Genomic DNA, 12884 nt, shown 5'->3' with positions numbered 1-12884 from the left:
CAGCCTCTGCTATTTATTGACTAGAGGCCCGGTGCATGAAATTCATGCACAGCGGGGGGGGGGTGCCCTCAGCCCGGCCTGCACCCTCTCCAATCCGGGACCCCTTGGGGGATGTCCGACTGGCGGCTTAGGCCCGATCCCAGGCAGCCGGACTTCCCTCTCACAATCCTGGACCACTGGCTCCCAAAACGCTCACCTGCCTGCCTGCCTCATCACCCCCAACTGCCCCCTCCCTGCCGGCCTGGTGGCTCCTAACTGCCCCCCCGACCGACCTGGTCACCCCCAACTGCCCCAACTGTTGGCCTGGTCGCCCCTAACTGCCCCACCATTGGCCTGGTCGCCCCCAACTGCCCCCACTGTTGGCCTGGTCGCCCCTAACTGCCCCCCCCAACTGACCTGGTCACCCCCAACTGACCCCACTGTTGGCCTGGTTGCCCCTAACTGCTCGCCCCTGCCAGCCTGGTCTCCCCTTACTGCCTCCACTGCCTGCCTGGTCGCCCTTAACTGCGCCCTCCCTGCCGGCCTGGTCGCCCCTAACTGCCCCCCCGATCGTCCTGGTCACCCCTTACTGCCCCCACTGTTGGCCTGGTTGCCCCTAACTGTACCCCCTGTTGGCCTGGTCGCCCCTAACTGCCCCCCCTGCCGGCCTGGTCACCCCTTACTGCCCCCCCAACTGACCTGGTCACCCCCAACTGCCCCCACTGTTGGCCTGGTTGCCCCTAACTGCCCCCCCTGCTGGTCTGGTCGCCCCCCAACTGCCCCCACTGTTGGCCTGGTCGCCCCTAACTGCCCGCCCTGCCAGCCTAATCGCCCCCAACTGCCCCCCCTGCTGGCCTGGTCGCCCCCAACTGCTGGCCCCCGATCGTCCTGGTCTCCCCTTACTGCCCCCACTGCTGGCCTGGTCGCCCTTAACTGTGCCCTCCCTGCCGGCCTGGTCGCTCCTAACTGCCCCCCCCGATCGTCCTGGTCACCCCCAACTGCCTCCACTGTTGGCCTGGTCGCCCCCAACTGCCCCCCCTGCTGGCCTGGTCGCCCCCAACTGCTGGCCCCCGATCGTCCTGGTCTCCCCTTACTGCCCCCACTGTTGGCCTGGTCGCCCTTAACTGTGCCCTCCCTGCCGGCCTGGTCGCTCCTAACTGCCCCCCCAATCGTCCTGGTCACCCCTTACTGCCCCCCTGCCGGCCTGGTCACCCCTAACTGCCCCCCTTGTTGGCCTGGTCGCCCTTAACTGTGCCCTCCCGGCCGGCCTGGTTGCCTCTTACTGCCCCCGCCCCGCCCCCCGCTGGCCTGGTCACCCCTCACTGCCCCCTCTGCCAGCCTGGTTGCCCCCAACTGCCCCCCCCCCCGCTGGCCTGGTCACCCCTTACTGCCCCCTCTGCCAGCCTGGTTGCCCTCAACTGCCCCACCCCCCGCTGGCCTGGTCACCCCTTACTGCCCCCTTTGCCGGCCTGGTCGCCCCATGCAGCCATCTTGTGAGGGCGTGAGGGTTAATTTGCATATTACCTCTTCATTCTATAGGATTTTATCAATGAAGCAAACTTTGAGCTGCGTCTTAGGGGCCGGAACAGCAACACTGTCCGTCAAAAGCTGAGCTGGGCGGGGCTAAACGCTCACGGAAAGATGATTGGACGGTGGGTGGCAGATGCAGATCACGTACCACAGAAATGTGTCCTTGAAACCTACGTGATCTTATTAACCAGCCACCCCCACAAACTTAATTTCAATGAATTTTCATAAAAATTAAGCAGGTTTTCATGGGAGCTTAAATGGTGGTCCAAATCTAGATTTCTTATTAGATTTGGCATCTGGTATGTTTTCGGTCTGTCTCGCAGCAACCTCAGGTGGAATGCTAAGAAAGGCTTTTGACCTGCAGGCGGAAGGGTCCGGGTTCGAGTCTGGTCAAGGGCACGTCTGGGGTTGCGGGTTTGATCCCCAGTAGGGGGTGTGCAGGAGGCAGCCGATCCATGATTCTCTCTCATCATTGATGCTTCTCTCTCTCTCTCTCTCTCTCAAGTCAATAAAAATATATTTTAAAAGAAAGGCCTTTGATTTTGCACTAATAAATCTAACTGATTTGCCCTAATAAATCTAACTAATTTATTAGGCATCCCCGTCCCTGTTACACACACACACACACACACACACACTTTGTTTAAAGTTAAAGGCTGATGAGATATCTAGGATCAAGGAACTAATAACATCATGATGCATTTATTTGAAAAACGGTGCCCCAACCCAGCCAGTGTGGCTCAGTGGTTGGGCATTGACCTACGAACCAGAAGTCACAGTTCGATTCCTGGTCAAGGGCACGTACACAGGTTGCAGGCTCAATCCCCGGTAGGGAGCGTGCAGGAGGCAACCGATCTGTGATTCTCATGTTTCTCTCCCTCTGAAATCAAGAAAAAAGAATCCTATAAAATAAAAGGCTAATATGCAAATTGACCAAAGGGCAGAACGACCAGCTGCTATGATGTGCACTGACCACCAGGGGGCAGACGCTCAATGCAGGAGCTGACCCGTGGTGGTCTGTGCGCTCCCACAGGGGGAGCTCTGCTCAGCCACAAGCTCTGAGCCAGGCTCTGCGGCAGGCCAGGGGGAGCGGGCCTAAGCCGTCAGCCAGACATCCCCCAGGGGCTGTTGGACTGCGAGAGGGCACAGGCTGGGCTGAGGGAACACCCCAGGTGCACGAATTTCGTGCACCAGGCCTCTAGTTTTTTTGTGTGTTTTTTTATAAAAAGGGGCTCCAGGTGACATCTGAGATTTTTGAAATTACAAAAAGCAGGCAGACTGGGCTACCTGTTTACTAACCAGGCTAGTGAAAAGGAAATCGAAACGCAACACTGGTAGGATTCAGGAAACGTACGGGGAAACCAACCTCAAAAAATAAAAAATGTAAAACTTAAAAAAATGAACTGTGGTCCAGAAATACATTTCGCCTGATTTCGGTCCCAGGCCACCATGATGCGAGAAATCCGTGTGCTGGCTGGAGGTCTAATTTATTTTTATTTTTTTTTCTAATGCATGTGAGCTTTCTCTCTCATCTTGAAAATATGACACAAATTTGTATGGAACAAAACCTAGAGGTGGGGGGCCTGGAGGAGGGGTGCAGGGGGCAGGCTGGGAGAGGACAAGGTGGAGGGAGAGAGGGGGCCTATGCCATGCTTTCAATAACAAAGAATTGAAAAAATAATAAATAAATACATGCATAAATACACGTATCATTTTTTTGAAATAAACACCAAGAAAAATGAACACCGTCGATTACATAGTCATTTACATTCATCCTAGGATATTTCCCCCGTAGGTTTTTATTACTTTTATATTTTTGTAATTTTTAAAAATATATTTCTTTATTGATTTCAGAGAGGAGGGAGAAAGAGAGAGAGCGAGAGAGAGACATCAATGATGAGAGAGAATCACGGATCGGCTGCCTCCTGCACGCCCCCCACTGGGGATCCATCCCGCAACCCGGGCATGTGCCCTTGGCCGGGAATCGAACCCAGGACCCTTCAGTCTGCAGGCCGGCGCTCTATCCACTGAGCCACACCGGCCAGGGCTCCCCCATTGATTTTTTAGAGAGAGAGTGGGAGGGAGGGTGGAGGGAGAAGGGGATGGAGAGAAACATCGATGTGAGCGAGACGCATCCACAGGTTGCCTCCGGCCCTCACCCCCAACCGTGGCCGGGGCAGGGGACCGAGCCAGGAATCGAACCCGGGTCCCTTCAGTCCGCAGGCCGATGCTCTATCCCCTGAGCCACACCGGCCAGGGCGAGATCTTCCTCATTTTAGTGGCCTCGTCTCTAAGGACAGTTCTTCAACCCCACCCGGGAGGTCGGCCCGCAGAACGAATGCGACGGAGATGCAAAAACGCCGCTAGCCGACGGGGAGACACGTGGACGCGGTGACTCGCGAGGGGGAAATGCACGTCTTACTGAGTGAGCATCACTCACGGGTGACACGGTGAAGGGTTTACCGCCAGAGAATCGTCACACGCACGGCCCGGCCGGTGTGGCTCAGTGGGTAGAGCGCCGGCCTGCGGACGGGAGGGTCCCGGGTTCGATTCCCGGTCAAGGGCACGGACCTCGGTTGCGGGCTCGATCCCAGGCCCCGGCCCAGGGATGTCACCCATGGATGTGTCTCTCTCACATCAATGATTCTCTCTCTCTCTGTCTTTCTCTCAAAAAATAAAATCAATAAAAAAATATCCTCGGGCAAGAAGGAACACACATAAAAATAAAATATTTTTTAAAATAAATAAATACATCAAAACCAACGCGGCCTGGGAACCCGCGACCCAGGCATGCTACGTGCCCCAGACCGGGGAATCGAACCCGCTACCCTGCGGCCAACGGGGCCGACGACGCTCTAACCATTGAGCTGAACAGGCCAGGGCGTGAAAAAAAAAATCAAGTTTTCAAAAGGCGTGAAATGGCTACGAATTCCTTCTCCCATTGACTTTTCAGAAAAGCAACAAAGATCAAGCTTCAAAGAGCAGCTATTTGCAGTCCCTGCATCCAGCATGGAGGCTGCAGGTGTAATACTGTGATGCCCACATTTAACGCCTTCGATTTCTCTCCAGGATGCCCGACGGCTGCAGCAAAATGCTCTGATGGCTGCAAATTTTTTTATTTTTTTTTATTTTTATTTTTTGCATCTGGCTTTGACGTTTTTTGGGGGGGGGGATTCTCAAACTCGTGGTTTCAAACGAACCCTTTAATCCAGACACAAAGAAGACATCGGGCTCTCCTGCTCTCTCTGCCCCCCAAAATACCTCTTTATTCTGGGCCGATGGGCAAATGAAAACATGGTAATTAGCAAACTGTGGCAAGAGGTCCTAACCATTAAAAAAAAAAAAAAACCCAACAACAGTTCAACGCGACAGGGAAGGATGTACAAGCTTGAATTCTTTCCACGGAAGACGGTTTACAACGAACTCCCCGAGCTAAGAATTAGCTCCTTAATTTAAAAAATATATATATATATATATTTTTATGGGTTTCAGAGAGGAAGGGAGAGGGAGAGAGAGAAACATCACTGATGAGACAGAATCATTGATCGGCGGCCTCCTGCACGCCCCACACTGGGGATCGAGCCCGCAACCCGGGCCTGTGCCCTTGACCGGAATCGAACCCGGGACCCTGCAGTCCGCAGGCCGACGCTCTATCCACTGAGCCACACTGGCCAGGGCTAATTTTTAAAAAATATGTTTTCATGGATTTCAGAGAGGAAGGGAGAGGGAGAGAGAGTGAGAGAGAGAGAGAGAGAAACATCAATGATGAGAGAGAACCATTGATCGGCTGCCTCCTGCACACCCCACATTGGGGATCGAGCCCGCAACCCGGGCATGTGCCCTTGACTGGAATCGAACCCAGGACCCTTCAGTCTGCAGGCCGACGCTCTATCCACTGAGCCACACCAGCCAGGGCTAATTTTTTAAAAACGTATTTTCTTTTCTTAGTTGTTTAGGATTTTATTTTCTTAGTTCTTAGGATTTTATTTTCTTAGTTTTTTTAAAATTATTATTTTGTTTATATTATTATTGATTTCAGAGAGGAAGGGACAGGGGGAGAGAGAGAGAAACATCAACGATGGGAGAGAATCATGGATCGGCTGCCTCCTGCACGCCCCACACTGGGGATCGAGCCCGCAACCCGGGCATGTGCCCTTGACTGGAATCGAACCCAGGACCCTTCAGTCTGCAGGCCGATGCTCTATCCGCTGAGCCACACCAGCCAGGGCTAATTTTTTAAAAACGTATTTTCTTTTCTTAGTTGGTTAGGATTTTATTTTCTTAGTTCTTAGGATTTTCTTTTCTTAGTTTTTTTAAAAATTATTATTTTGTTTATATTATTGTTGATTTCAGAGAGGAAGGGACAGGGGGAGAGAGAGAGAAACATCAACGATGGGAGAGAATCACGGATCGGCCGCCTCCTGCACGCCCCCACACTGGGGATTGAACCCGCAACCCGGGCATGTGCCCTTGACCGGAATCGAATCCGGGACCCTTCAGTCCACAGGCCGACGCTCTATCCACTGAACCACATCGGCCAGGGCCTAATTTTTTTTTTTTTTTAATGAACCTCACCGCGCCCACGCTTTAGTCCAGAAAGACACGCAAATGCAAGCCTGAGGACTCCTTCCCCAGCCCCAACGTCGCAACTTATCTCCACATCTGAGCAGCCCGCCGGGAAGAAAAAAATAAAAATAAATCCATCGCACTCACCGCGTTTGACGAGCGAGGCCTTCGGACGGGGCTGCTCCCTGGAACCCGGGCAGACAGACAGGCAGACAGACAGGCGGACGCTGTGCCTCCCTCGGGGGAACCTCACGCGGCTTCCCACACCCGGCGCCCGGCCTGCCCTCCCGGGGAGTCGATAACCATTGAGCAGCACGGCCGGTTATATGGGGCCACCCGGCCCCCGGGCCTGCTGTCATCCCCGGGGAACCGGAGAATGAATCTCTCATAAAAAAGCTATTCAGCTGCCCGTCTCCCTCACCGGACCTGCCCTCCGCCCCACGCGTCTCAGACATCACTCAGACGCCAGCCACTTCCTGGACGGAGAGAGCCGTGAGCCCATCGGGCGTCTGAACTCATCCGTGCGATCTTTCTGTACCTGCTGGCACCTTGGGCAAAAAACATAATCAAAAACACAGCAAGTTTACGGGGAGCAATTTCGGTGCCCAGGGCAGAGAAACGGAACAGGTGTCCGCAGAGGCCCGGGGGGCACCCCGACACGCGGGGACCTGCCCGTGTCCGTCAGAACGGCTCACCCGCTCACCCTCGGCCCCACGCACGGAGCCCAGCCAGCGCTGCTATGCCCGGGACGCCCACGGGCAGGGCACGCAGCGCCCGGAGGAATGCATTCCTGGCCGACAGATGCCCAGGTCAGGCGGTGAGCCAACCCCCGTCAGCCCCGGGGGTGGAGGCAAACCCTATCTTATCGGCCATGACTGAGGAGGTGGCTGGGGAGCGTGTGCGTTCACGTCCTGGGGCGATCGGACCCCAGGACCCCAGGACAACCAGCTTCCTCTAGACCTGTGGTTCTCGACCTCCCTAACGTCGCGACCCTTGAATACAGCTCCCCATGTTGTGGGGACCCCCAACCATAACATTATTCTCGTGGCTACGTCATCGCTGTCATGTGGCTGCTGTTACCAATCGTCATGGAAACATCTGATCTGCAGGATGGATTGTCATGGTGACACATTGAACATCATCAAAGCACAGGGATCAATCACAAAAACAATATGTGATTATAGATGTGTTTTCCGACGGTCTGAGGCGACCCCTGGGAAAGGGTCGTTCGACCCCCAAAGCGGCCGTGACCCACAGGTTGAGAACCGCTGTTCTAGTAGCTTCTTTCCTATTTTCCCTCCGATGCCATTCACTGGGCACGTGCCCTTGACCGGAATCGAACCCGGGACCCGTCAGCCCGCAGGCCGACGCTCTATCCGCTGAGACGAGGTTTGGTCTCCCAGGGTCTGCAGCAAGCATCTGCACTGCAAGGATGCATTAAGGAATTTATTTTCTTAGTTTTTCTTAAATTATTATTGTTTTGTTTATATTATTATTGATTTCCCAGAGGAAGGGAGAGGGAGAGAGAGACAGAAGCATCCATGATGACAGAGAATCACGGATCGGCTGCCTCCTGCACGCCGCCCTACTGGGCACCCTGGAACGTGCCCTTAACCAGAATCGAACCCAGGACCGACCCTTCGGTCCGACAACCGACACTCTAACCACTGAGCCAAACGGGCCAGGGCAGAAGATTTTTTTTTTTTAAATTGATTTCCGAGAGGAAGGGGGAGGGAGAAAGAGACAGAAACATCCACGATGAGAGAGAATCACGGACCGTCTGCCTCCTGCACGCCCCCTACTGGGGATCGAGCCCGCAACCCGGGCCTGTGCCCTCGACCGGGAATCGAACCCTGACCTCCTGGTTCACAGCTCGACGCTCACCACTGAGCCACACCGGCCGGTGAGCTCATCCTTTGTGGGCGAGGTGTTTGGGGAACGGGGCGTTAGAAATAAAAACGGGCAGAGCGCCGGGGACCCCCCCCCCCCCCGGGGTGGCGGGTGTCCACCCTGTGCAGCGGCCGTGAGCACATCGCGGGTGGATGAGAGCGGAGGCCGGGCGCCGCCCTTCCCGGCTGATGTCACCTGGGGAGGAAGAGGCGGCGGCTGCAGAGCTGGCTTTCGCCCCCGCCGCCCCGGGCTGCTTGCTCAACGCCGTCAGGGGTGCTGGCTCCTGCCACCCTGGCACCCTGGCACCATTGACGTCCAACCTGCAGCGGGGAGAGGTGGTTTCTCGCCCGGCCGGCGGGGCTCAGGGGTTGAGCATCCACCTAGGAAGGAGGGGTTCTGGGTTCGATTCCCCATCAAGGGCACGTGCCCGGGTTGCGGGGTTGTGGGCTCGATCCCCAGTAGGGGGCGTGCAGGAGGCGGCCGATCCGTGAGTCTCTCTCATCATTGAGGCTTCTATCACTCTCTCCCTCTCCCTTCCTGTCTGAAATCAATAAAAATATATTTTCATTTCAATATATATTTTTTATTTCAGAGACAGAAAGCAGAGGCCGAGAGAGAGAGACACATCCATGATGAGAGAGGATCATGGATCGGCTGCCTCCTGCACGCTCCCTACTGGGGATCGAGCCTGCAACCCGGCCATGTGCCCTTGACCGGGAATCGAACCCAGAACCCTTCAGTCTGCAGGCTGACGCTCTACCCACTGAGCAACACCAGCCAGGGCCATACAAATATATTTTTTTAAAAATTGTTTCTCCTTGTTCATTTTTTCAGATTTTCCTTCCTTCCTTTATTCTCACTTTATATATAAACTAGAGGCCCGGTGCACGAAATTTGTGCAGGCGGGGGAGGGGGGGCAGAGGTAGGGATACCTCAGCCTCGCCTGCACTCTCTCTCAATCGGGGCCCCTTGGGGGATGTCCGAGTGCCTGTGGGATCGGGCCGAAACCGGTAGTCAGACATCCCTCTCACAATCCAGGACCGCTGGCTCCTAACTGCTCGCCCGGCTGCCTGATCACCCCTAACCACTCGCCTGCCTGCCTGATCGCCCCTAACCGCTCACCTGCCTGCCTGATCGCCCCTAACCGCTCACCTGCCTGCCTGATCGCCCCTAACCGCTCGCCTGCCTGCCTGATCGCCCCTAACCACTCGCCTGCCTGCCTGATCGCCCCTAACCGCTCGCCTGCCTGCCTGATCGCCCCTAACCGCTCGCCTGCCTGCCTGATCGCCCCTAACCGCTCGCCTGCCTGCCTGATCGCCCCTAACCACTCGCCTGCCTGCCTGATCACCCCTAACCACTCACCTGGCTGCCTGGTCGCCCCTAACCACTCGCCTGCCTGCCTGATCACTCCTAAGCGCTCGCCTGGCTGCCTTATCACCCCTAACCACTTGCCTGCCTGTCTGATCACCCCTAACTGCTCACCTGGCTGCCTGTTCGCCCCTAACCACTCGCCTGCCTGTCTGATCGCCCCTAAGCGCTCGCCTGGCTGTCTGATCGCCCCTAACCACTCACCTGCCTGCCTGATCGCCCCTAAGCACTCACCTGGCTGCCTGATTTCCCCTAACCACCTTTGCCTCAGTCCCCGACACCAGGGCTCCATCCGGAAGGATGCCCAGAATGACATCCGGAAGGTCGTTCGGCTGTCTGGTCTAAATAGCATATTACGCTTTTATTATCATAGATATTATGGATATATATACATATATACACACATAAATGTGTATACACGTGAACTATTTTTGGATATATATATCATATAAATTTTATGTGCGCATATACACACACATATATATATCTATATATATATATACATATATATATATCCTTTTGACACAACCATGAAGGCATTTAATTTTCACATTTGTTCTCTCTCTGAGGGATTTTGGAATTCGATCACTTACCCACAACGTAAGACGCTCGGAAACGCGGAGAGAAACGCAAGAATGGGGAGCCGTGCTGGTCGGGTCCGAGAGCGGAGGCCGGGCCCAGGCAGGGCTGCCCCGCCTGCCCCCTCTCAGGTGCAGGGCCCAAGGCCTCGCCCAGCTCCGTCGGGAGCCTCGCGGGCACCTGGCCAGGGCCCGGGGAGAGTGGCATAAGGGACCGTCTGTTAGGGACGAGCGTGCCCGGGTCACCCAAGGGCTGGTGGCTTCTCTGCAGCTGCCACGGGACAAAGGGCCAATTGAACCACAGACGACTCATCCCTCTTTAAACTGGACACCTGGCCCGGCCGGCGGGGCCCAGTGGTGAGCGTCGACCTAGGAACCAGGAGGTCCCGGGTTCGATTCCCGGTCAAGGGCAGAGGCCCGGGTTGCAGGCTCCATCCCCAGTGGGGGGCGTGCAGGAGGCAGCCGATCCGTGATTCTCTCTCACCACTGAGGTTTCTATATCTCTCTCCCTCTCCCTTTCTCTCTGAAATCAATACAAATATATATTTTTTTTATATATAATTTTTTTCTTTATTAAGGTATTACCTGTGTGTCCTTATCCCCCTCATTGCCTCCCACCCCCTCCCCCCACACTCATGCTCTCACCCCCCCCCCCCCCCCGGTGTCTGTGTCCATTGGTTAGGCTTATAGGCATGCATACGAGTCCTTTGGTTGATCTCTCTCCCCTTACCCCCACCCTCCCCTACCTTCTCATTTATGGAATATAAAGAACAACATAAAATGATGAACAAATACAAATATATTTCATTTTTATTTTTTTATTGATTTCAGAGAGGGAGGGAGACGGAGAGATAGAAACATCAATGATGAGAGTCTTTGATCTGCTGCCTCCTGTACGCCCCCAACTGGGAACCGAGCCCGAAACCTGGGCATGTGCCCATGACCGGGAATCGCACCCTGACCTCCTGGTTCATAGGCCGGCTCTCAACCACCGACCCACACCAGGTGGGCGAGAGTCTTTACTTCGGTATCAAATGACCATGGGGACCTGAGGGTGGGTGGCAACCCATGAATCCCGCTGTCCTTGCCCAAAACGAATAAATTTTGAACAGAAATAGACAGAGAGAGAGAAGCCAGCAGGAAGAGGCAGAGGGTAAGAAGGCTGTGTACATACCGAGGAGAGAGGCCTCCGGAGAAATGAAGATCCCCTAGACCCGTGGTCGGCAAACTGCGGCTCTCGAGCCACAGGCGGCTCTTTGGCCCCTTGAGTGTGGCTCTTCCTAAGCCTTAGGAGGACCCCAATGAAGTAAATAACAATGTACCTACCTATCTAGTTTAAGTTTAAAAAATGTGGCTCTCAAAAGAAATTTCCATCGTCCTGTTGATATTTGGCTCTGCTGACTAAAGAGTTTGCCTACCACTGGCCTAACTGATGGATGCATTTCCTTCTCCAAGTCCTCAGGGGAGATTCAAGATGGGATTAAATGGGGGTTGGGGGGAGGAGGGTCTCTGACAGCAACAGCTCTAGAAAGACCCAAATCAATTGAAAATACGCTCTTTGTAGTGCCGAGCTGCACCTGCCTCATGCCATCTGACAGCCCATTTTATAGGTGAGCAAAAGTGAGGCAGGGAGGTTTCACACCCATTGGATAGGTAAGCTTGCCGAATGGGAGCGTCCCGTGTGCACCAGAAATACAGCCTTCGTGTTTTATTTATTTACTTTATTTTAAATCTATTTTTACTGATTTCAGAGAGGAAGGGGGGGGAGAGAGAGAGAGAGACAGACAGGCAGACAGACATCGAGGATGAGAATGAGAATAAGAATCACGGACCAGCTGCCTCCTGCACGCCCCACCCCGGGGATGGAGCCTGCAACTTGGGAACCGAACCCTGGCCCCCTGGTCCGTAGGCTGATGGTCAACCCCAGGGCCATGCCTGCCGGCCGCCGGGCCAATCCCCACATTTTAAAATCTCTGGGGCTGCCCTGACCGGTGTGGCTCAATGGGTAGAGCTCCGGCCTGTGGACTCAAGGGTCCCAGGTTCGATTCCGGTCAAGGGCACATACCTTGGTTGAGGACACATCCCCAGTAGGGGGTGTGCAGGAGGCAGCTGATCGATGTTTCTCTCCCATCAATGTTTCTAACTCTCTATCCCTCTCCCTTCCTCTCTGTAAAAAAATCAATAAAATATATTTTAAAAATAATAATAAATAAAATAAAATCTCTGGGGCTTTCTCGTTCCTGCTTCTGGGAAGGTTGCATCCCGACCATCAAACGCGCGTGTGCAACCTCAAGGAGCAGCCACAGAACCAGGGACACAAAGGCATTTCTGAGCGTGGGGTGCACATGCCTTGCAGGTGGCAATGCAGAAGGGCTGTAAAAGGACCAAAACCCGGAGGCATTAAAAAAAAAGTCTTCTTATCACACGCCTTTCCTATCAGCTCCGGCCTCGGGGCTTTGCCCGAGGACAGTGCACCAGCCCTTGATGCTACAGGCGATGCCAAGATGCATGAGGTGCCAAAGCTGCAGACCTTAGCGCCTCTGCGCATGCGCCTGAGCTCACAGCAGGTCCTGGGACGGAGGCCCCGGGCTGCACCTCGACCTGGAGGCTCGCGGGGGCGCCAACGCGAGCACCTCTGCACCCTTCCCCCCAACGACGCTCTAGCTTTCCCCTCCGTCCGCACTTGGTCCAAATTCCAGCCATGCATTTGCCCCGAGTCGGCGCCATGGGTCCCTAGACTTTGAGCATCATCCCTGCCCCACGGTCCCTAGGCTACAGACCGAGAGAGCCCGGGTGCGCGTGCGCAGGACAGACCCGCGCGGTCCAGAGCGAGCGCGCGTGCGCGGGGGCGCGCACCCGGACGGGGCCGAGGGCGCGTGCGCGCGCCGCCCCGGGGCCCGCGGGTGGAGGCGGCCCTGGGTGCGCATGCGCAGACTGGCTTTGTGGGGGAGGAGGGGAAGGCGACGGGCGCGG

At 55.2% G+C, this 12884-nt stretch overlaps 1 protein-coding gene across 3 annotated transcripts in view; it reads right to left on the bottom strand.

Annotated features, from left to right (window-relative positions):
• LOC308512216 (steryl-sulfatase-like) overlaps positions 1–12884 on the bottom strand; it is a 226934-nt gene that overhangs the window by 213782 nt on the left and 268 nt on the right. The gene's annotated exons all lie outside the window — the stretch shown is intronic.

The sequence above is a fragment of the Myotis nattereri genome (assembly GCF_964212035.1).
Source record: "Myotis nattereri genome assembly, chromosome: Y".
In the NCBI taxonomy this organism is placed as follows: Eukaryota; Metazoa; Chordata; class Mammalia; order Chiroptera; family Vespertilionidae; genus Myotis; species Myotis nattereri.
This window is presented reverse-complemented; position numbering and strand designations above follow the sequence as displayed.